General features: G+C 46.7%; 2 protein-coding genes across 3 annotated transcripts in view; one reads left to right on the top strand and one right to left on the bottom strand.

Annotated features, from left to right (window-relative positions):
* LOC119163070 (DNA-binding protein RFX6) overlaps positions 1 to 22,618 on the bottom strand; it is a 283,694-nt gene that overhangs the window by 105,772 nt on the left and 155,304 nt on the right. The gene's annotated exons all lie outside the window — the stretch shown is intronic.
* Positions 1 to 22,618, top strand: part of LOC119163077 (uncharacterized) — a 164,329-nt gene that overhangs the window by 14,229 nt on the left and 127,482 nt on the right. The window lies entirely within an intron of this gene.

The following is a 22,618-nucleotide window of genomic DNA, read 5'->3' on the forward strand; positions in this document are numbered from 1 at the left end:
TTTGACTGGCCATTTTTGAGCGTTCCAGAACGCTCTGGCGACGCGCGTCACGTTCGACTGGTCAATGTTGAGCGCTCCAACTACGTTCGACTTGCTCTTTCAGAGCACCGCGCGCCAGCTCAATGCCCTCTGAGGCGCCTTAACTTTGACGACGAAGCGCGACATAGTTTTGATCATGTGACACTATCATGCGCCTCGTCTGTTAGAAGACACGGTAAGGTCTTTCCTCTTCCCGCCTTCGATTGCTCTAAAGAGGGGCTGTACGTAGACGACGGAGACGTAGACACAAGAGCTGGCAACCACAATGTTGCACTCTGGGCGAGAGTTTGGCGGCACCGAGTCGAATGTGCCATTAGTTACCTCAGGGGTCCCTCAAAGGTTCAGTTCACGGTCTTACTCGCTTTTTCCGCTTAGATGAATGCGTTACCACTCTGCGTTTCTAAATGTTCAATGACTACGTTACATACAGTACCACGAAAGAAAAATTTGCATAAACTTTCCCTCCGGAATGGTCTGTGCTGGCGCTAGCAAAAATGGCGCAACAGGTGGCTTATGTAAGTTATTATGAAACGTGTGGTATGCTATGGCAAACCTTCACTGAACCATGAAGCGAGATTGTCGCCCTGAACTAAACCCACAATGGAGTCGATAACCGATACTTAAGGTTCGCTTTGTAGTTGGACTGTGCTTACTTTTAGACTTCGATTTATGTTAAAAAACTCGTGGTTGTCAAAACTGATCTGATGTATACTCCACTATATAGCATGATTCTTAATCATATCGCTGTTTTGAATGTCATGTAAAAAAAAACCATCCAGCTAATTAAGCATTTAATAACCGCCACCGCCCTTTCCGTTGTAAATTGCAGAAGAGTTGAATGCGACGCAACAGCCCTCCTCAGGCTTGAGCGGTTAGTCACAAAGAAGCGCCGTTATTTTAACACGTTTTGGAAAGTTGATTTCCATTCTTACCCAGATATCCCGGCATGCTATGCTCTTCTCGCAAGATATTTCCCAAGGCCAGTACGCTGCGTGTCTTCGTTGACAAGCTGCCTTTTAGAATGTTTTGGAGCCTGGCGTCATCGCAACTGAAGTCATTATCGTAAGTCAAGTCATCAGAATTGGCACTGTACATAGCCTAACGTCCTGCTTGCGCCGGCGTCAGTAAGTGCGTCATGCAAAAACTGACAATCATACGAAAATTAGATATCTATTGAGCTTCGCACTTGCTCAGAACAATTTCTGTACTCAGGATGTTCGAATGACGGAATAGACTCAGCTTCGAAAAAAAAAAATGGTGTCAGTAGATCTCCAATGACCAATCACACACTTCACTGTTGTGCGCAATTGTGCGCACTACTTTTTAAGGCGCGGATTATGATGGACTGCGTGTACGGTATGCGTAAAAGTAACATAGCATCATTCCAACGCACTCAATATACGCTCCAAGAAATAAAATGAAGCAACGCATTCTTCCGTGCGAATTGGGGGCAAACAGTCGTAATTCGCATATAATTAAATACTTCGTTGTGCTGCAGTCAACCACGCCGTTGTATTTGGGCGTAAGAATGAAATTGTAGGTTTCGAATGTGTGCGCAACTATTTTTTCGGTTTCACTCAATCGGAGGAAGAGTAGTAATACTTTTGACGCTGCTTCTGGAATGCGGTACTTCGAACGACCCGTAGTACCTTCACCGAAGTGATCAGGTACGGTCTGTCTTGCACACCACACCGAAACCAAGACATACTGACTATGCACGAGCTTCATGCCATCTAATCAGTAATGTACATTGATCTAATCTGGCCACAAGGTGACGCAACTATAGCAAGTCGCGTACACAAACGTAGCCACCACCACTGCAGGGCACAGCGAGAGCAGTTGCGCAAAAAATTTTTATATGCAGCTATGGCCGCCGCAAAGAGGGTCCCCACAAACTTTCAAGCGCGTCGTGTTCCCGGGAAGCTTGAAGTTTCGCGGAAATCAGAAAAAGAGTTTACTACTGCCGAATCGTATTCGAGACACGGGGCTTCAGGCATAGAGTTTCGTAATATACACCAGAAAGAACTTTGGCACTAGTGCCTATGGGAGCTGCAACGCACGGCGCTTCAGCGAGCATGGGAATGATGGGTAGTACACACATTTGTCTAATCTTTGTACTTCTGGCTGTTTTTGGCTCCGTGTGTGTTCGCGTGGCTTGGATATGTTTTCTCACGAAACAAAAAATCAGCAAACGTCCAGTGGTTGCGCTTCACCACCGTATTCTTTTAGACTTACTTTTCCGAATTGGGTCACGAAGTTCAGAAGGGTTGAATCTTTCAAAACAAAACCGAAACAGCAATAAACGAAGCCGCGAGTAGGATTCGCCGCCCGCAAGGACGAAGACTAGGCAAATGTGTGTACTACCCATCATTCCCATAATTGCTGAACGATCGCAGCGACAGAGTACCCTCTAGATAATTTTAGGAAACTCTATGGTGGCTTCAGGTCAACGACTGCGTACGCTCCCGTTAACAAACCCAGGTGGAACCGTTGCCGGCTGACCCCTGCCTGCTGTGACACCGCCATCACCTTTGGATGCGCGAATTAACGGAGGAAGAACGGTCGCGCAATTATGCGCTTCTAGGCACGAAAAAAAAAACGAAAGTCAGTGCCACCGAGCACCGTTAGAGCTTATCGCTCGATCAGAACGAGAGGACGACGCGGCCTCGGAACATTTCGCTTTCCGGGATGCGTTCGGACAGCCGGAATAAAAAAAAATGGCAAAGCGAATTCCGAGCAACGTCGGGTCGCACTTCGGCCGCGAAGCAAAGGGAGCGAGATTCTGCCGAACCGGCTTGCGCTACACGCGCCTGCTGCGGCAGGCGTGTTTTCCCATGATTTATGGCACCATATACATAAAAAAAAATTATCTCCACTGTATATAGCGTTCCGAAGGGATGCTGTTCCTTAACGCACGCACATATAAGCTTAACTCTAGGCTCACGCTATGACGCAACGAGCATACGTACTTACGCGCCCTGCAGCGCAGCAAGCAGACCCAAGGCAAGGGCCATAAAGAGTATAACGACGATCAACAGGTGTCGTCTTTCTATGGTCTCCGAGCCGCCCTCAAGAGGTGTAATAGTGCCGGTAGTATAGGAAAAGAGCGGCTTGTCCTCCTCCCCTCGATCCTTGTACTGGCTCACGCTGTGCGGACACCGCAACGACAGGTAGAGCATGCCCCTTTCTTGTGATCCTTCCAAAGAAGGCTCGCGTGCCTAACGTCTACGGGAACCAGTCGAAGGGTTGAAGGAAAGGGGGGGGGGGGGGGCAGGTCTGATTCGCACACCACCTTCTCGCGTCTTGTGAATGGCGGCACGCTCACAAACTGGCTCCCTCCGTGGCCTTAAATACAGGGTTCAGCCGGGATCGCGTCATCGGCGCTCTTTATACGCTGCCGCGTTATAGCATCCCTCGCATGCACAACCCCGTCTGGCGATTCTTCTTGCTTGTTTTTCCCGTGCGTCTTTGTGTGTTTTTTTGTTTTCGTCTGCTCCTTCGCGTCGCATCTTCTTCGCAGCTTCCAAGGCATCCCCCAGACGACGACCCGAGCGGAGATGAGAGCCAGCCGCTATAGCTAGCGGCAATGCTCTCCTTGCTCAGCCAGCATTGCAGCGACTACCTTCCGATCACCCCCCCCCCCCTCCCAGCACGAACGTCAGCGAGATCAAAGAGCTGGCGGTGTTCGCCGTGTCTACCCCCCATCCGCAGTTCAGTTCCTGGTACGCGCGACAAAAATATATACATACATTTGCCAGACCAGGTTATTCTTTTTTTTTTCTTCTTCGTCTTATTGGTCGGTTTCTCGTCCCCGTCGCTCTGCGGCTTGTCTTGTCTTCGTTCCGAAACGGTGCGGTAATTGGACACCGCCTTGGGGACAACACCTTCACCTTTATCCGATTTGACGTAATTGGTGTCGTGTTTCCGCGTAGTAAGCGCCGCAGTTATGTGATACTTCGTCTAGTAAGCTTCATGGTGCTTGATTACTCGGTAATAAGCTATTTCTTAACTAACCCGGCTGCCCCATCAGTCCGTACAAAAGCGAGTGTACACACGCACACACACGTTGGTGACCCCGGAAATTGAGGCGTGTCTCGGGCCTAAAATTGTCTCATAGTGAGTTCGCCGATACAAGACGAGCCAACTTCCTACGCTACGTAGCCACCGGCGCAATGACCACGGCTGTCGACACGAGAACGCTTCTCCGCTGCCCCGGCGAACGTTTTAATCGTGCCGCTGGTGTAACCGGATTACTTATCGATATGCGAAAAAAAAAAGAAATCATAAACAACACTGTGATTAGGCGCGGCGTGCGGTCTATCGGAGCTGAGAGGCTTCTCTCCATGTCTATTTAGTTTAGCATGTGTAGGAAGCAAAACTTTTTTTTTACCCTTTGTGAAAGGACCAATCGCCAAAGATATGCTACCCGCGTGCTCCAATAAACGAGTCCTCACAGATCGAGTCTTACCAGCCTTCCAAACAAGTTAAAGGTGTACTAGAACCAATTTCGGGCCTTGGGTTTACAGTGCCTTACAAGTATCCTGCGTTTGAAGGGGGCTCTGAGCACGTACGCCGATCAGTAAACGCTGATAAGATATTTAATTTTCGATATTAAAGCCAATCTTTCCATGGTGAGTTCACCGACATGGACATCGGGCTAGAGTACCCATTATGGTGACTTCACGCAGCAGTTTGGTTAGTTGTGATGACGTCAAGTACCTTAACTTCCAACATGAGAGCTCGCGCGTCACGAAAACGTTTCAAATGGCCACTCGGGCGTCGCCAACGGAGCTACGGTACTATATACTGCTACGGTGCTGAGCAACCGTGGAAGCGTCACATCTTGTGCGAGCATGTGTCGAGAATCTCATACAGGGTTGTGACGTCAGCGCACAGTAGGAAGCGACACTAGTCATTATTACCATTCCGTAACTACTGTTTCAGGGCGCACTCACGCTTAGCAGCACATTTTCTAGGGTCTTGAGGGCTTGGCGTTTAACGCAAAAACAACTTAAGGTTTTCGTGTCAGTACCCGTTTGATATCATGATTTGATTGATTGATTTGTGTGGTTTAACGTCCCAAAAAGCACCGTACGATTCTGAGAGATTCCGTAGTGGAGGGCTCCGGAAATTTCGACCACCTGGGGTTCTTTAACGTGTGCACCCAAATCTGAGCACACGGGCCTACAACATTTTCGCCTCCACCGGAAACGCAGTCGCCGCCACCGGGATTCGATCCAGCAACCTGCGGGTCAGTAGCCGAGTACCTTAGCCACTAGACCACCGCGGCGGGGCCCCCTTTGATATCAACGCAGCGAAGTATAGAATAAAAAAAATGCATACATACGGGTTCGATTCACACCCCGTTTTTTATGTGAGCCTTGATTTTCAACTTTTTAAACTTTACACGACCTATTTATGCTTTCTTTCGCAGAATTCTGAAGGTCACACAGTCGGTGCTAGCAACTTGGGTGAAAAAAAAAAAACGACTCTCAGTATTCTGTACATCAACCCAACTCGTCAAAGCTAGGACAGGTACCTTTCGGCTAAGTCTGCTATGTATAGTCACAGCACCTACATCCTGCAGGGCTACGAGCTACAGAACGCCAATCGCTCAGTAGTTGTGAGTACGGAAATAACCTCGTCTGCAGCTTTCTCCGCACAGCTTCCTATAGCTTTTAGTCTTATTATGTTTCCGTGCCTCTGACGAAACTTCACCGACAGACTGGGCGAATACGGTGACGCAAGATGTCAAGTTGCACTTGCCCCACTGCTGCCGGAGCGGATAACTTTTTCTCCATCCACGAAACGGAATCCTTGGCGTATTCTAAAAATGTCGGCGGCCACTGTCGGCTGGGTTGGGCATTACTGCATGCTGATTTCATATATTTTAATGAGCACAGACAATGACGCCAAGTAAAGCATAGAAAATGTTATTACTATATAGTGATTGTTATGTATATGCTAAGAAAGAAAAAGCGAACCTGCGACCTTCAAATAGCGCGTCCGATATGCTCCAACATAGCTACAGCGGTGGTCATTATGGGGTATATATAGCTAACGCTATATTGAATATATTTTAACAATTTGCAGCCCACTCAGGGTCACAGTAGAAGTTGGAGTGATCCAAATCAAAATACAAATCGCGCAGTATCCAAGAAACAGAGAAAAAAAGCATAAGCATGAAAGAATCTCTTAAGATGGTGATCATGTGCGATTAAGATGCGGGCACAAACTTGTGAAGCGTCAGCGAAGGCATAGAGTGGTGCTGCATAAAGAGAACTGTGTTGTCTCCCAGAATAAGAAGCTACATTCGAATATGCTTGTTCGCACGAGCGTGTGTATTATGTTTAGTTTAGGATGACGATTCCCCGTTGAACGTCGTGGTGGTGGTTGTGGTTAGAAGAGGAGAAAGGCACCTAATTTCTGCTGCCCGGTCGGGAGCACGGCGCAGTGTCTGCCTATTAGTTCAAGTTGACGATTCCCCGTTGAACGTCAGAACGTATCCTTTTGTATTTGGCAGAAATAAATAGCTGGCTATGCAGCTTCAGTGTCTAACGGTTCGTTATAGATACGGAGAGAGACAGAGAACGTTACGTTCAGCAAGCCGTGGATGACTGGAAATTGCCATCGTAACGGTAAAAGATAAACGAGCTTCCAGTTTGCAATTACAGCTCAGCGTGATTTGCATTTGAAGTGGCTGGCAACCCATCGCTTATACTTGGCTGCGTAACGACCCAGAAAACGTGATCCCGGAAGCGTTCCGATGTGTTCACCTGCGCACGCGAGTATTTGTTTACAATATGCTGCTTGCCCTAGCAAACTTCGGAAGAAAGAATAATCGCGAAACAACATGACGTCGGCAGCGGAATCGGCCAAAGCGCATTTGCAACATGTTTTTTTCGAGCGTGACGGACAATCGAGGTACAGCCCTTTTGACCTTGAATGTATTGATGTACGAGTCCACTCCCAATGCTTTGTCAATAGCGACGGTGGCTGAACGCCGGCAAGCGGCTAACTTCAATTATAACATCGACGCATGCCGATGCACCCGCATTTTTGTTTATCGGACCGCGTACGCACAACTTGTTCTTTCCGTCATAATTGAGAGCTGGTCAAGTGGGTGCGCATATCCATCACGAACGATTTTGCTGTTTCCAGCCTCAAGCGCTTCCTCAGAGACCTTTATCACACGCGAGAAAGAAACAAAACAGAGACGACGATTGTTGAACGCAACGAACGTTCAATTATCAACACGCTAACTCTTTCTGCGCACCGTTCGCGCACTCAAAGCAGGTGTCAGTTGGACAGGACGTGTCTCGAATGTGAAGGGTAAAAAAATTAAGTTTCCCACGCAGGCAAGGTTTGTGCGTGGCTGGCCATAAGGTTGGTTCCCAGATACGACGGCAAATGGAAAAGTACTACGATTGACGACTGCCCACTTCGTCCTATACGGTGGAAACGGCATAAAAGAGAAGAAAAACACAGGCGCTACTGGATTGACAAATAACTAGGAAGGCCACGCGGACGAAGGATGCTCGGGTAGGCACAACGCTTAAGACTATAGCGCGGAGGTCAACCGGCGATGCGCGCAATTTGGTGGGCGCGCGCTGGTCCCCTTGGAGAATATTGCTTCCTGCGTGTTCGTCAGGCTCAAAGGAGTAGTCGATCGAGGTGTATAGTACGCCTATACTCTGGCCCGCATGGGTAGATCGCGGATATTGCTGCGCTTTTTTTTTCTCTCTCTTTCGAAGAGCGGCTACTGCCGGGGGCAGAGGGTCTCTTATTTTTCTTCCATTCACGGAAATGGCCGTCCTGACTTCCGCCGCTGCTCGGGGCGTCGAGCTGCAGCCGACCACACACAAACACATGGCCCGAAATGAGGCGACGACGAGGTCTGAGGGTAGCGCCACCAACCGACCAGCTTTTCCGCTCTCCTCGACCACTCCCTATTAATTAACGACCAATTAGGCAACGCACGGCGGCCCGGTTTTTGACAGCCCCGTCTCCCAAGGAGGGAGGGGGGACTTGGCCCGTTCCGCACTGGGCGCTTCTTAGTTTTAAACGAATGGCCTCCTCCGAAACGAGCAGGCGACTTTGGAGCAGCTTGGTACGGTGCCTAAATAAATCACCGCCCCGCTCCGTCTTCGCCGCGCGTGGTCGAGCCAGATTTGGGCAGCGTGTGACTGAGTTGGGGGAGGTACACACACCGGACGAATGATCGCCGCCTTGCGGCGCTGTAATCGAGCGGGCGGCGGGCATCATTGGCATCATGCTCACTCGTCGGTGCATAAGAACTTCTTCGGCGAAGAGTGCTTTGTCTTTCGACGCTGCCGATGAATCGAGCAGTTTTGTGAGTGGTTGTTTGTAGAGAAAAGACGAGAAGGTGAACATTTCAACGGAAGCAAATCAGGATCAGAGGCAAGAAGAGAGTGAGCAGTCTGTGAACACAGTGGTGCCCATCATGGGTCGCCAGCATTTGGCTCGCCGGGTTCGCGAGGGTGGCATGACGTAGCGGAGGGGGCAATGAAAACTCATTAACTTCCTTTGCAGGGTCTGGCTGCGTGAAGAGTACGCTGATTACATTTCGTTTCTCTTAACAATTAATCTACACCCCGACCTGTCGGTATTCGCTCGCAAGCATTTCTAGGTCACCGTGCCGCTTGTATACCTTTCCTCGAAAACAGTTCTTTATGTTGCGCACCATTGTCTTTTGGCGGCATGCCTTCATCGCGGTGGTTTGGTGAATGCACCAATGTTGACCCGTACTTCGAGGTATCGATTCTCGGCCGCAGCGGCCACATTTCCGGTGGGAATGAAGTGCAAGAGGTCCGTATACCCAGACTTAGGTTCGTGTTAAATAACTCCGCGCGGTTGCAATTGCCGGAACCCTTCACTACGACGTCCATCGTAATCATATCGTGAAACTCCAGCAGTTATTATTGCGAATACCTCCGCGTAATGCTGAATGGTGAAGCGGGGTGGTGATAACATTCGGCGTAGTAATTGACGATTGAGCAAGCGGGAGAGCTTCAGTAGGGTCAGCTGACTCCTGCTCAGAATCACCCGGGAGGGCTTACTTGGTGCATCACGATTCGTGCGAGTAAGTTACACGATTGCTTTTGCGACTCGCAAAAAAAAAGTGTCCAGTGTTTGACCTTATGACAGAGAAACTTTTTGGAGTATATATGCATAATATTCAAGCTGCGAAGTCATTACTCTATTATTATTATTATTATTATTATTATTATTATTATTATTATTATTATTATTATTATTTGCACCCCGAAAGCGATAACACGAAGAAAACACGCTTTCGTAAGGTGCAGTGGCGGCAGTTTAGGCTTTAGCCGGCGCACGCGCGACTCGCATAAGAGTCCTTGATGGTACGTAGGTGACTCACGGCAAATGTGTCAGCACGTTAACGGCAAACGATGTCAGCACGAGAATGTAATGATCTCTGGCCAAGTTTAAGCTGCCGAGCAACAGCTACAAAGTGAAGTGGCTGCTGCAGAATCACGCCGCCTAATCGGTGTAGCCTGTCGTGGTAGCGCTATATCTATCTATATGCACTTGCACATTGCAGTAATTTTACGTACTGCGAAAAGCGCGCTCGAGATTTCGTCGGCCCATGTGTTGGTGATTTTGCAATGCTGAAAAAAAAGCAAACAAGGACAAAGAAGTGAAGATAGTGATTTGAAGAAAAATAAATAGCGGCGGTGCTCAATAGAAGAATGTCACACAATGAAGGGCCCGACGATGAAACTGACAAAAGCAAGTAAAGCCCTACTTTAACCGGATTCTTCGAGGTGGCGCCTTTCGCATCCACAAGGCAAATAAAACTCCCAAGCATTTCCCCAAGGGTGAACATAGTTAAGTGCGAATACACGGGGTGATGCTATGATTGGTATTTATTAATTCGCACTATTATATTTATTAATCACAATATGGTGCCTTCATGGTGTAATGGTTCCTGGGAATCGCAATTTGATCACAAGGGGGAGTTTACGTCAACTCACTGGCGAATGCCAACGGATTTTAACTTTACTCCCCCTCACGACCCGCTCTCGACGGGAGACTGAGAGAGAAGGCGGGCGCACGAGAGAGAGGGGTGCGCGCGCAGCTGCAGCGAGCGACGGGAGAGCGGAGGAGCGAGCGAAGGAAGAGGGGGTATAAGGCGCGTTACTGACACCGATATCAGCGTCGCGTCCGTGGCTTATTCGGTAGAGCGTCGCGCTGCGGCCCGGCAAGTCCTCTTTCTTTTAAAGATAGAGAGAAGACTGCGGACGCCGCCGACGGCGGTGGATGGTTTGGCGTCGCTTATAAAGTGTATTCACACTTAAAAAAAACAGCACCAAATGAAATTCGAACGTCGCCACGATGTCAGTTTTGCGTAAGAGCCGTATAACGCAATGTCTATCTAAGAGGTGCCCGTATTAAGTTTACTCGCCTACCCGATGACTGGACGCAGCAACGGCCAGCAACTGAGAAAAGCGCAGTTCCGGTGGTAAGTACAAGAGGGTCGTTGTCGCTCGCAGCGTGCGACGAGCGCCTTGAAATGCGATAACCTCGTCGCCAAAGGCGCGAAACATGGGCGCTCCAATGCCGACGGGCTTCATAAGGGACGCTCGTTAAGGCATGTCATACCGCGTTGAAAGAAACTCGTGCATGGCTACCAAGTATCGAGTTTGTGGCTGTGCTCACACGTTAGCTGACTCCTGCTCAGAATCACCCGTTCGCTGCGAGGCTGACCTTGCACCGAAGGAAGCCATGCCCAAAAAAGGAAGTGGCTCTGTCGCTTCTGTGCGCGCTGCATGCGATATGCGATGCGGCTTATCTTTCGCTGCGGCCAAGCAAGCATGCATGCGAGCGGTGCATGGCTTATTTTTCGTGCAATATGCTTGGAAGATAAGCAGCGCTCCCGAGAAGTTTCGATTACCAGGGCTGAGCGTGGGGTTAAGGCGTCGCCACCGAAGTTACACGAAACCGCCGAGGGGAGGGAAATCAAACCGGGCCTTCTCATTTTTTGCCCCTTTTCAGGCGAGGCGTTTGTATATAACACTCGCATAGCATGACCATCATGACGTGCGCCCACCACTCACACCGAAGTGGTCTAGTAGATGATGGTGATCGACTGCTGATCCGAAGGTTGGGGGTTCGAATCTCGACCCTGGCAGCCAAATATCCCACAGAGGCAGAAAGCTGTATTGCTGGCTTAGGTGCACGCTAAGGAATCGCAGGTGGCCAATGATACCGTGGCTTTGGAACGTGAAACCCTAACGATTAATTTAATACGAGCCTATCACAGAGCATTGGCAAATCCCGAAGGAAGAACTAAAGGGGGAGGGGGGTCATGACATTGCTTGTTCTCTTAGTTTATGACCATATTCTCCCCAAAAAACGACTTATCCAGGTCTTCCCTTAAAATGACCTTTTTTTCGTTTAGCAAAAAAATGGTTGCGAAGACAACAAAGACTGGCGTATCACGCTGCTTCCTCTGGAGACCGTGTGCCTGTCCTTTATAGCATTGTTCTCCCTAAAAGCACCCTGTCAAAGAATAGTCCACCCACTTCGGCTTTTTGTCATGAAAGTAGGACTAGGACAATACACATCGAACAACTCGGGGAATAGGAGTGAGTACACGCGACAACAGTCCCTAAAGAAGAAGCAAAGAAAGCTGTTCGGCGCACTGTCGTCTCTTTATCTATATGTCGGGACATACGACATCCACAAAGGACGCATGAAGCACACAAAACATCGCAATGAACGAAGGCGTCAGGCGGTGGTGCCCGAATTGGCCAGAGTGCCGGCTTTCCGGCATCGCACGCAGTGGGTCACGCGTTTAGTGAGTGTGTCCCGCGGACGGGAGAAGTTTCTCCGGCGGCGGGACGTCCGAGATGGGGGCGCGCATCGATCGCTGAGCGAAGTAGAGCCAGCCCGCCGCCAAAGCGGATGCTGCTGCTGCTGTCGGGCACTCCCGACAAGAGAGAAAGTTTTGCTTGCGCATCGATGCAGGGCTCGCCTTTCGTCGGCCGCGCGGAGTTCGCCGCTCTTGCTGACATAGGACGCTGTTTAATGCATGAGCGCGTGGTGAACTTCGTCTCGCGTCTCCACACTGACACATTTCTCACTGTCGTTGGCTCCTCGAAATAACGCACTACAACAGCTAGAGCATGTATGTTTACATGCACACATACACACACACACACACACACACACACACACACACACACACACACACACACACACACATATATATATATATATATATATATATATATATATATATATATATATATATATATGTGTGTGTGTGTGTGCATGTAAACATACATGCTCTAGCTGTTAATCTCTTCATACGTACTCTAATATGGACCGAACACTAGCCATTGTAGGCTCACGGCCCAGCTAGTCTGTAATAATTCCTCATGTTTTGTCAATAAAATTGATATTGAATTGAAGACTACGCCCTATATAGACACGATCGGTGACTAGAGCGCGAAACCATCGCCAATTACGAATAATAGAAGCGAATAGGCCTTACCCTTCTACAGATCTAATCAATTTATTCGAGAAAGGAAGTGTCGCACGGGTATACAGAATATTTCAATGTGAGGTTCCCTGTACTTCGTCATAACGCCCTCCGGGCTGTCGTAACTGTGCACGGGCGGTGTATACACTCGGACCGAGTGCTTTCTATCTGTCGTCACAAGTCTTCGCGCTTTCGTATACGATTAGCGAGTAGACGAGTCAACACAACGTGCCTCCTATACGCACGTTGCGCTCGGCGCCGACGCGGCAACGTGAGTGCGCATGTTTTGACCGTGTCTGGTTTCCAAAGCACGCTGCCACCGGATAGGGCGCCGAGACGGATCCGTCGCGCGAGGAAGACAGGAGGCGCCGCCGGCGTATACTGCGCGCGCGATGAATAATCGCTTCTGTGCGTTCACTGACGCTCGGCCAAAAACGGCGCGAGACGAGAAGGTTCCGTTCGCGCGCGCTCGCGTTGTGTGAAGCGTATAGCCTTGATGCCGTGCCAGATTGCGTTGCTTTTCTCCATCAATTACTGCCCTGTGATTCACTCGCGCCAGCATCCCGCGTTTGGTTATGCGGTAGTCAACATTGTTTCAGGTTCGGCTAGTTCGATGCACGGACGTCCAGAGGGGGTTGCAAGGCGCCTCCTTCTGGGATTTCAGATGTTTTCCTATGCTGTAGCAATAATGATTGGTGATTGATATGTGGGGTTTAACGTCTCAAAACCACTATATAATTATGAGAGACGCCGTAGTGGAGGGCTCCGGAAATTTAGACCACCTGGGGTTCTTTAACGTGCACCCAAATCTGAGCACACGGGCCTACAACAGTTCCGCCTCCATCGGAAATGCAGCCGCCGCAGCCGGGATTCGAACCCGCACCCTGCGGGTCAGCAGCCGAGTACCTTAGCCACTAGACCACCACGACGGGGCTGCTGTAGCAATAAGCTTTACGTTGCTCGATTAGCAGACACAGGTCCTGGCCTTCAGAAGTGGCATTCAATTTCGTACGTTACACGCTGTAGACTAATCTCACTTGATAGTTACGCCAAGTGACAGTCTGCCAGTGGTAGGCCTTAAATATTCCGTACTGAAAAAAAAAAAACGAAGAAGCAAACAAGTCGGATAAGGAGGAGAATGGACCAAGCGCAAACATTAGGACGCATTTATGAGAGTCACCGTAAGTTCACCACATCAAAATTAATCTGGGCGCACCCGATCTCCACGCGCCTTAAGGCCTAGAAACCAACTATTCATTTGCGTGGGTTAAGCACCTGACTTTATCATCGTTATCCCGATCACGCACGACATAATCGATCATGCGTTTGTCTCGAGTACAGTAACGCAGAGACGTACGCCTGACCATTGGTCTGTCTAACCATATATATATATATATATATATATATATATATATATATAGAGAGAGAGAGAGAGAGAGAGAGATGAAATAGATAGCTACCGTAACAAAAATTATAAACTTCGAGAATAGTGCAGTATAGGAAACAAAAATATAATTTATTCATTTAATCCTAACAGTTTGGGCTGGTGGACGAGCCTTCTTCGGCGGATCTATACAGTATATCAGCAGACTGTAATATAAGTAGGCTATATAGGTAAACTGTTAGGATTAAATAAATAAATTATTGTTTCCTATACTGCACTATTCTCGAAGTTTATATATATATATATATATATATATATATATATATATATATATATATATATATATATATATATATATATATATATATATATATATATATATATATATATAGCTCGTTGTCAGTTATAAGGAGAGCAAATCGGACTCTAACAATATAGGCCGGCCTATCGTGACACTGTATACATAACCCGACTTCCGAGAAACGCCGCTGAATCCTGCCATCTAAAGCAAGTGTGATCGAAAGCGCGTGCATGTGCTGTAGCCGAGACAAATGTTCCTAAAAACATACTTGCTTGTACCAATCTAACTGTCCCTAACTCACACTTTCTTGCAGCGTTTACCATCAGGGATCGCTGTAGTGAAGATAGAGAATGTGCACCTGTTCCGTGCATCACGTTGAAGCAGCGCCCTTGTTCGGCGCTCTCTCAAAGGCGGTATGCGCATATATCATCTTCGCGCCTTCCGAATCCTTGTCTCTGATTCCATATAATGACTAGGGTCACACAAGTGCATCTATTAGGCCGCGCTATATAACCTAACCCAATATAACGACCTAATGGCTATGAAAATATATGGTAATTTCCGTGGGTGGGACTTCATCCCCCCCCCCCCCTTGATTTACGCTTGCCGAGACTGAAGCGAAATATATGGCGTCTACGAGGAAATAATCAACATTTTCCTCGAGATCGGTCTCGACGACTGAGTAGGTTTAACACGTTACCGCTGTCAATCGTCCATTCGCGTAGCGTTTGACATAAAGTTCGATAACCTCGATATTATGATCGCAATTATTTTTCAACGCCCACAGGCCATGCACACTTATTTATTTATTTTTCCTTGTAGCTATGTCGTAGAGCAAGGAGTTTCGCCTGGTATTATTTTAATAGCGCGAAGGCAGTACAGAGCCTCAATGTGCTTTCTCCTTGTTAACGCGAAACCGACTTATGTACTCGGGGACCATTGACTCGCACGCTATGAGAATGAATAATTCATGGTATTTGAGAAAGAGAAGCGGCACATTGATGTCGCAGCCGTTAGGTACAAGGTGTGCGCGCATAATCATTAGTGAATACGACTATGGCACTTTCCTTTTCAGTAAACAGAAACATAAGTTCAAGTCTGATGAGGCGATTGGCGAAGTGTGAGCTAGCGATCACTCCAAGCCGCAGATATCTGGGCGACGGAGAATCGAGTTGGTTCGTCACCTGCAGCTACGGCTGGACTCCAGAATGCACCTTAAACAGGACTGAGCACGGCGACAGCTAAAAAAAAAAAAAACATTATGCGAATCAATTGTGCCGTAATCTAGAAGCGAGTATCACGAAGAAAAGTACACATTTCCGCAAGATTGTGTAGGATTCTCCATTTCGGACGACTATGGGCTAGATGCTGTATTCTAACATGTCTAGGTAGACTGTGTACGATAACGGCTAGGTCGGGAACACACCAAACGTCGATGTCGAAGCAGCATGCTTCCTGAATTATCAGACATTTACCAACGCTTACTATCAATCGGCTAACATTACCTACCACACGAACGACATTACCCAGAATTATATTATTATTCTATACAGTGCTTGTTCTAGTGCTACTAGTATGCGCGTAAGTACGGAAGACCGGTACGCCATCGTTGACCAATAAGAAATCATGAAAGGTAGTGCATTATCATAAGCCTTAAAGCATAAAAATTACGCGGGTTCAACTATCCAGGGGCCTTGCGAGTGTATGCATGCATGCATGCTGTGATGCACTGTATACAAGGTATACGTGTACCTTAGTGGGCGATGCATGGCGGGATGCGGCAGCGGCCAGCGCCGCCGTACAGGCGACTGCCGATCGCGATGCAGTGTCGTCGTCTCTGATGCCTCCACGTTCACTGCGGATGGAAAGGGGGGGGGGGGGAGCGCGCAATCTTCCAGGGGGGAAACCCCGCTGCGCGCCATGACCCGTCCGTAAAACGAGGATCTTGAGAGGTCTGCTGAGGCCGTCGCGCATATGCCGAACGAGTGGCATGTCTGTGGCTATAGCTTTCAACGACACCTTCTTGAGAACCAGAGCCGTGGCGCCGCCAGAGTCGGCGAGCTCTGCGTCATCGAAAGGCGCTTTTTAGATCGCGTAGCTGAAGAGCGTTACACTGTACAGCAACTGTAAGAATACGGGAAGAACAGAGCTAAGCGCATTCGTGAACACGTTCCTTTCTTCCTGTCCTTCAAGGGCTTTACGGTTACTGTGTCACACCATCAATGCTGAACGTCAACACTAGCTGATCGAGGCATACTGCAATCGCTAAAAGCTCTCCTTTCTCGAGGGGTCGAAATAGCTCGTTCACTTTCAGGACAAGCGCGTGCTGGCAATGGAGGATGTAGCCAACCACGCCTTGAGCACACGCAGAATCTGGCAGAGTGACCCTGTTTCGCTAAGCAGACGCTTCGCGCGTACAGCCTCAGCAAGGAATGCCGTGCGTACACTCCCTAGCCAACGCGAGCAAAGCACGCGAGGAATCGAGGACAATAATAGACAGCTCCTCATACACTTCGGTCCATGCTCCGTTTCATACATCAAATGCAATGCGGTGGAAGCTATAGTATGCAAGAAAAAGAGAGAGAGAGAGATAAATAGAGAGGAAAGGCAGGGAGGTTAACCAAGCTTGGCTCGGTTGGCTACCCTACACTTGGGGTGGGGGAAAGGGAAAATAATAGAACAGAAAGGGATATAAAAGAAGAGGAGTAAGAAAGAGAAGCATGAATTGTCAGTTCGAGACTACACAGCACGGCCTCGCACAGTTCTTTCACAAGCGGTCGTGAAGTCTGGTGGTCCTTAAAAAGTACAAGAGGGCTTTCGTGGCTTTGCGCGTATGGGAAGCCGTCGGCCAAGGTCCCAGGATCTTCTCTTCTGTAAGCGGCCGTGAATCCAGCTGACAGAGCTTGGCTTCCATAATACGTCGTTCGGTCTGGTATGCTGGGCAATGACATAGAATGTGCTCAAGGGTTTCCTCGCAGGCGCAGATGTTGCATTCCGAAGTGCTCGCCATTCCAAGGAGACGAGAGTACGAATTCGTAAATGCCACGCCCAACCTCATGCGACACAGTAAAGTTTCAGCGCCAAGAAGTTTGGTGGGCAATACGTGCAAGCTCGCGCCTGTCGTCCTATTGGAGACAGGGATTTCGAATGAATTCTGGATTAGGAGTAACCATCTGGAGCTGTTAAACGAACATCTAATTAAATCCACGTACACGGGCCTTGTAATACCCGTCCCCAACCACTTCGAAGCGCGGTCATGCATACTGGTCGGGAATCGAAGTGCATGCAAGCTACGCCACGGTGGTGTAGCGGTTACGGACTCTCAGCCGCTGTCCCGAAGATCGTGGCTTCCATGCAGCCCTGGCGGTGGCATTTCGATTGAGGCTAAATGGCAGAGGCCTGTGTACTGTCAGTGCGCGCTAAAGAACACCAGTGTGTTGAAATTTCTGGAGCACTACGGCTTCACTGATAATCTTAAGGTGCTTATGAGCCGTTAAACCCAAATTCTTAATAATAATAAAATTATTATTATTTAACATGGCGGTTGAACATGACGGTAGAATCACTGCGCTTGCTATGGAAGACTAGACAGCAGCGTTTGATGGCAAGGGCGTCGAGAAGACTGGGTTTTCTTCATAGGAATACGGTCAGTAGCCACGGGCGTCACACACACAAAAAAATAAACTAGAGTTCTTGTCCACACCACACATTTGAGTTTGAGTTTATTCAACCACGTGACAAGTACACGAAAATACACTGTATACGAGGTTTGGTGCGAAGGGAAAAAAGCTGCATTTCACAGCTTGGCTGGCTCCTTCACCCAAAAAAAAAATCTAAACTACAAATTTACAAAAAATTACAAAAATTGAAATTAAAATAAAGAGATTGAATTACAAAAATTGAATTACAAAAATTGAAATTGAAAAACATTGAAATACGACAGGTGAAAATTCCTGCTTAAGTACGAAATTAACGATACGAGGTTTATTATTTATGAGGTATTCGAGTAACATTCCATAAAATTAGATTTTGGGTCCGCGGTTAATGGGGTATCGCAATAAACGTTAAGCGCTTCTGATGTGGTTTGAAATAATCTTTGTATCTAAACGTCAGCCGCTTCGGCCGAAAGCGTGGCTGGTGCGGCAACGAGTGAGTGTCGATTGAAATTCTCGAGCGAATAAGTCTTCTATCCATCCCCAATGCCTATACGTAAGTGTTTAAGCTCTTACCGCTGCCTCGCTTATTCGCAGCTGTCAGCGCGCCGAGGTCTTTACCTCCATAAGATGAACAAACTGGGCGGTGCGGTTACTTGTTAAGCCGTGCCTGAGTGTTTGTGCAGGGCTCGTTCTGACGAAGCGAGATCAGTGACCACATTGACCCGGCTGGCGTCCTTTGCGTGTCGTCTGCGTCGCGTGCCGTCCGCCGTTGGAAAAATTGGCAAATCGCTGGAACACACCAAAGCTGTTGTGACAGCTTTTAAGTAGCTCGTAGATGTGGATGTAGATCTTCGTGATACGTTGATTGTTGTATGTTTGAGCCTTACAAATGTGGCACATGCACACTCTGGGGGATTAGCCATTTTTCGAGGTTTTGTATTTAGTAGATAGTTTGAACAATTCAATAAATAAAAAAGAAAGCGCCGGGTAATATATCAAATACATGCTGTTTACATTGTGCGATTTGGCTAGTAGGTCAGATTGCCGAATTATTCTTATCGTAGCAATCTCGAGTATATTTGTTAGATTCTCACTTTTCTGTTTTTACATATTACTTGTCCAATATTTGTTGTAGTCACAATTGCCGGGTAGTACGTTTAGAAGCTTGAATGTAACTACAAACTGCATCAAAAAGATCTCTTTGGCAATGTCCCAAAACTGAGGCACTGAAACTCAGATATAATTTCTGCAGTCAAATTTAGGCCTATTGAAAGGGGAGTTACAAGCATTCTTCTTCTAAAATATGCAACGTGTCAAACGATAAAGTTCAATATTTTCTATTTCCGCGCAGAACTGGCAGATGGTCGATAACGTCAGGCCAGCTCTGTGTAAACAAATGTTCAAACGAGGAACATGGCGTCGAAATTTGGTGATCGTAACTTTTTTCTACTCGCCTAATCTTTGTTCTTGTTCTTCTTCCACGGTGGCTCACACCCATAGTGGGTGATTGGCAAGGAAATGAGTGGTTTTATTTATTTATTTATTTATTTATTTATTTATTTATTTATTTATTTATTTATTTATTTATTTATTTATTTATTTATTTATTTATTTATTTATTTATTTATTTATTACACTAGTTTCAACTCTGTAAAAAGACGCAAGAGTGAGATTATACAAGACAAAAAAAAAAGAGATCACAACAGACAAGATACATCAGAAATAACAACAAAATAACAATCAAAACAGTTAAAACAATAAAAAATTAAGCTTTTGTTGCATAATGATTTTCAGCAAGAATAGTCACATAATCATTCAGTGGGAGTTATCCAATGCGGCCAGGTAAGGAATTCTATAATTATATTGTGCGGAAAAAGAAACTATACACATATGTATGTGCGCGTGCAAAAAAGGTAGCAATGTTACGGGTAAAGGAAGGCCTGTCAAATGTAAAAAAAAAAGGCTGTTTGTGAAATGCGACATGAATCGTTAATTAAGTTGTGCAAGAAAAAAAAAAGAGTCAGGCCTGCGCGGAAGGCGCAGCACAGTCACAGCGAAAGCTAGAAGAGCGGCTTTTCAGAGCCTTTTCAAAACACTCATTGGGTAACTACTGCAAGCACACTTGCTTGATACCCACTAGGGCAATAGTAATGAACTTTTGGGTAGTAGGCCGGCATTCGCTATGCTGTTTTTCGTCATTTTTTTCTGAGAAGCGTGGTATCCGCTAAACACTTGCCGAGAATTTGGTGCCAATTGTTCATGCAGTGGCTGACGACGATGAGGAACTATGGCTGAAGTGCACGTGCACGGTTATGCGCCACAGTTAATATAGGGGAACAAGAACAAGCTATTGTAATGTGTTGGAGCATTGGACGGTCGACTCGTTACGCTGTTCGCATTGTGCGATGACTGGTTGTTCTTTCGCTGTTTTAAAACACTTTATAAGTCGTATTAACGTGATTGCTTTCCCGACATCAAGCCTGCCTAAAGCAAGTTTGCCAACAAGTCACAAGCACCAGCTCAGTGGTAGAATACTGGGCTGGCACCCAGTGAAGCCGGATTCGAGCTCCACTGTGTCTGCGGTGCAAAGTTTGCCAACAGGTCACAAGCACCCGCGTAGCTCAGTGGTAGAATACTGGGCTGGCATCCAGCAGACCCGGGTTCCGAGCCCACTGTGTCTTTGGTGCTAGGTTTTTTTTTTTCTAATTTCGCGCGATGAGGTTACATACACCGGCGGCGGCGGCGGCGGACAACTGCGCGTGACCCGAGTTGTGATCTCGTAACAGCTTTCGCTGTATAATGATTTTACGTCACGACGTACCGAAAGGGGTTCTAGCTTTAGCTCATGTAATGCGAATGACGGTGAGAAGTAGCGATCGTACCTGCGAAAAATGAGACGGGCAACTTTTTTTTGAACTGCTTCTAGCCTGATTACGTCGCATTGTCTAAAGTGACCACACCGTTGAGACATAATCGATGATAGGGCGAAAAAGAGACTTATACGCTAAATGTTTAATATCTTCTCGGGCATTCTGCATTGTTCGACGAAGGTATCCGTTATAGTTTAAGGCTTTAGAACATGTTAAGGCAATGTGAGTAAGCCACGAAAGATCATGAGTGAACGAGACACCAAGATATTTGTACTGCATAACTCCGTTCAAAGAGACACCATAGAAAGAGTATGTTGCAATCAATCAATCAATCAATCAATCAATCAATCAATCAATCAATGAAGCTTTATTTTCATAAATAGATATATGCAATTACAGGGATTATTTGGACCGATAGCCTAAAGTGGCTAGTGGACGGTCCAATACGATGTGCAACATAAAAAAGTGTACAGGTCAGCTCTGAGGTAACAACATAAAAAAAACAATCATGTGATACAGATAACACAGTAATACATTTTTTTCTTGCAGATATGCATACTTATTAGCTTGCAGCTAGTTTCTATACATAGGCACTTATTAAAAAATACAATGAAAATCGAATCAAACACACACATGCTTACATGTCTTGACTCCACAGAAAAAAATGATTTACATGCCATGCTGAAATTACGTGCCGTTTTAATCTCTAGGGGGGCCGTGTTCCATATTTTTGTTCCACTAAACTGTATCAGTCTTTCTCCGTAAACATTAAAACATTTGGGCAGATTGAAATTACCATTCGAAGCATGTCGCGTATTGCGTTTAGGAATTGAAAAAAGATCAGCAGGCAAAGGTGAATTTCTATTAATTATGTTATTTACTGAAACAGCAATTTTGTAGTCACGCAACATCGGAACCGAGAGAATGCGTTGTGATTGGAAAATATTACTTACTGATTCACCTTGGCTTATGATTTTCAGTGTACGCTTTTGAAGTCGTTCAAGAGTTTTTAGATAACTGTTGTACGTCACACCCCACGATTCCAGACAGTAACCTATGTGACAATGACACAATGAAAAGTAGAGTGTGCGGAGTATAGCTTGTGGAAAATATTGGCGAGCTTTTATTAGAGAATAGCAGCCATAGGCTAGCTTTGCGCACACACTTTGTACTTGCTCATGCCAGTGTAAGTGTTCATCAAAAGTGACGCCTAAATATTTAAAACAAGGAACTTGTTTAACCCGGCATTGCTTTTTTTGTAAATGACAAAACAACAGTGTTTTTGAAAATATTTTGATTTTCGCTTTTTCGCACCAAGCACAAAAAGAGGTAAAGGAATCATTTGAACGCTTTTCGTTACCTGCAGAAACGGTCTCATCATATAAAGCACAATCATCTGCGTAAAGGTGATTCTTCGATGATACATGTTCTGGAAGGTGTTTTATATAAATAACAAATAATAAAGGACCCAGGAAGGACCCTTGTGCGACCTTAAAGCCTACTTCTACCACTGATGACCTTGTGGAGCTTAGGTCGACAAGTTAAGAACGATTATAAAGAAAAGCAGCAATATAATAAACCAGACGTGAATTTTTGAGGATGATGTGTAGTTTGTGCAGAATATGAGAATGTATTCTCATATTCAAAGGCTTTTGAGAAGGCTTTGAGAAGGCTTTTGAGAAGGCTTTTGAGAAGTAAATAAAAAGTACACCGATTTGATGGCCCTGTTATAAATGACACGCAATGTCGTGAGTGGATTCAGTTAGTTGGTTTACAGTGCTGGAACCGCATCTGAAGCCATGCTGTGTAATAGTGAGCCTAAAAAAACTAAAGTAG

The sequence above is a fragment of the Rhipicephalus microplus genome, chromosome 2, assembly GCF_043290135.1.
Source record: "Rhipicephalus microplus isolate Deutch F79 chromosome 2, USDA_Rmic, whole genome shotgun sequence".
NCBI lineage: Eukaryota > Metazoa > Arthropoda > Arachnida > Ixodida > Ixodidae > Rhipicephalus > Rhipicephalus microplus.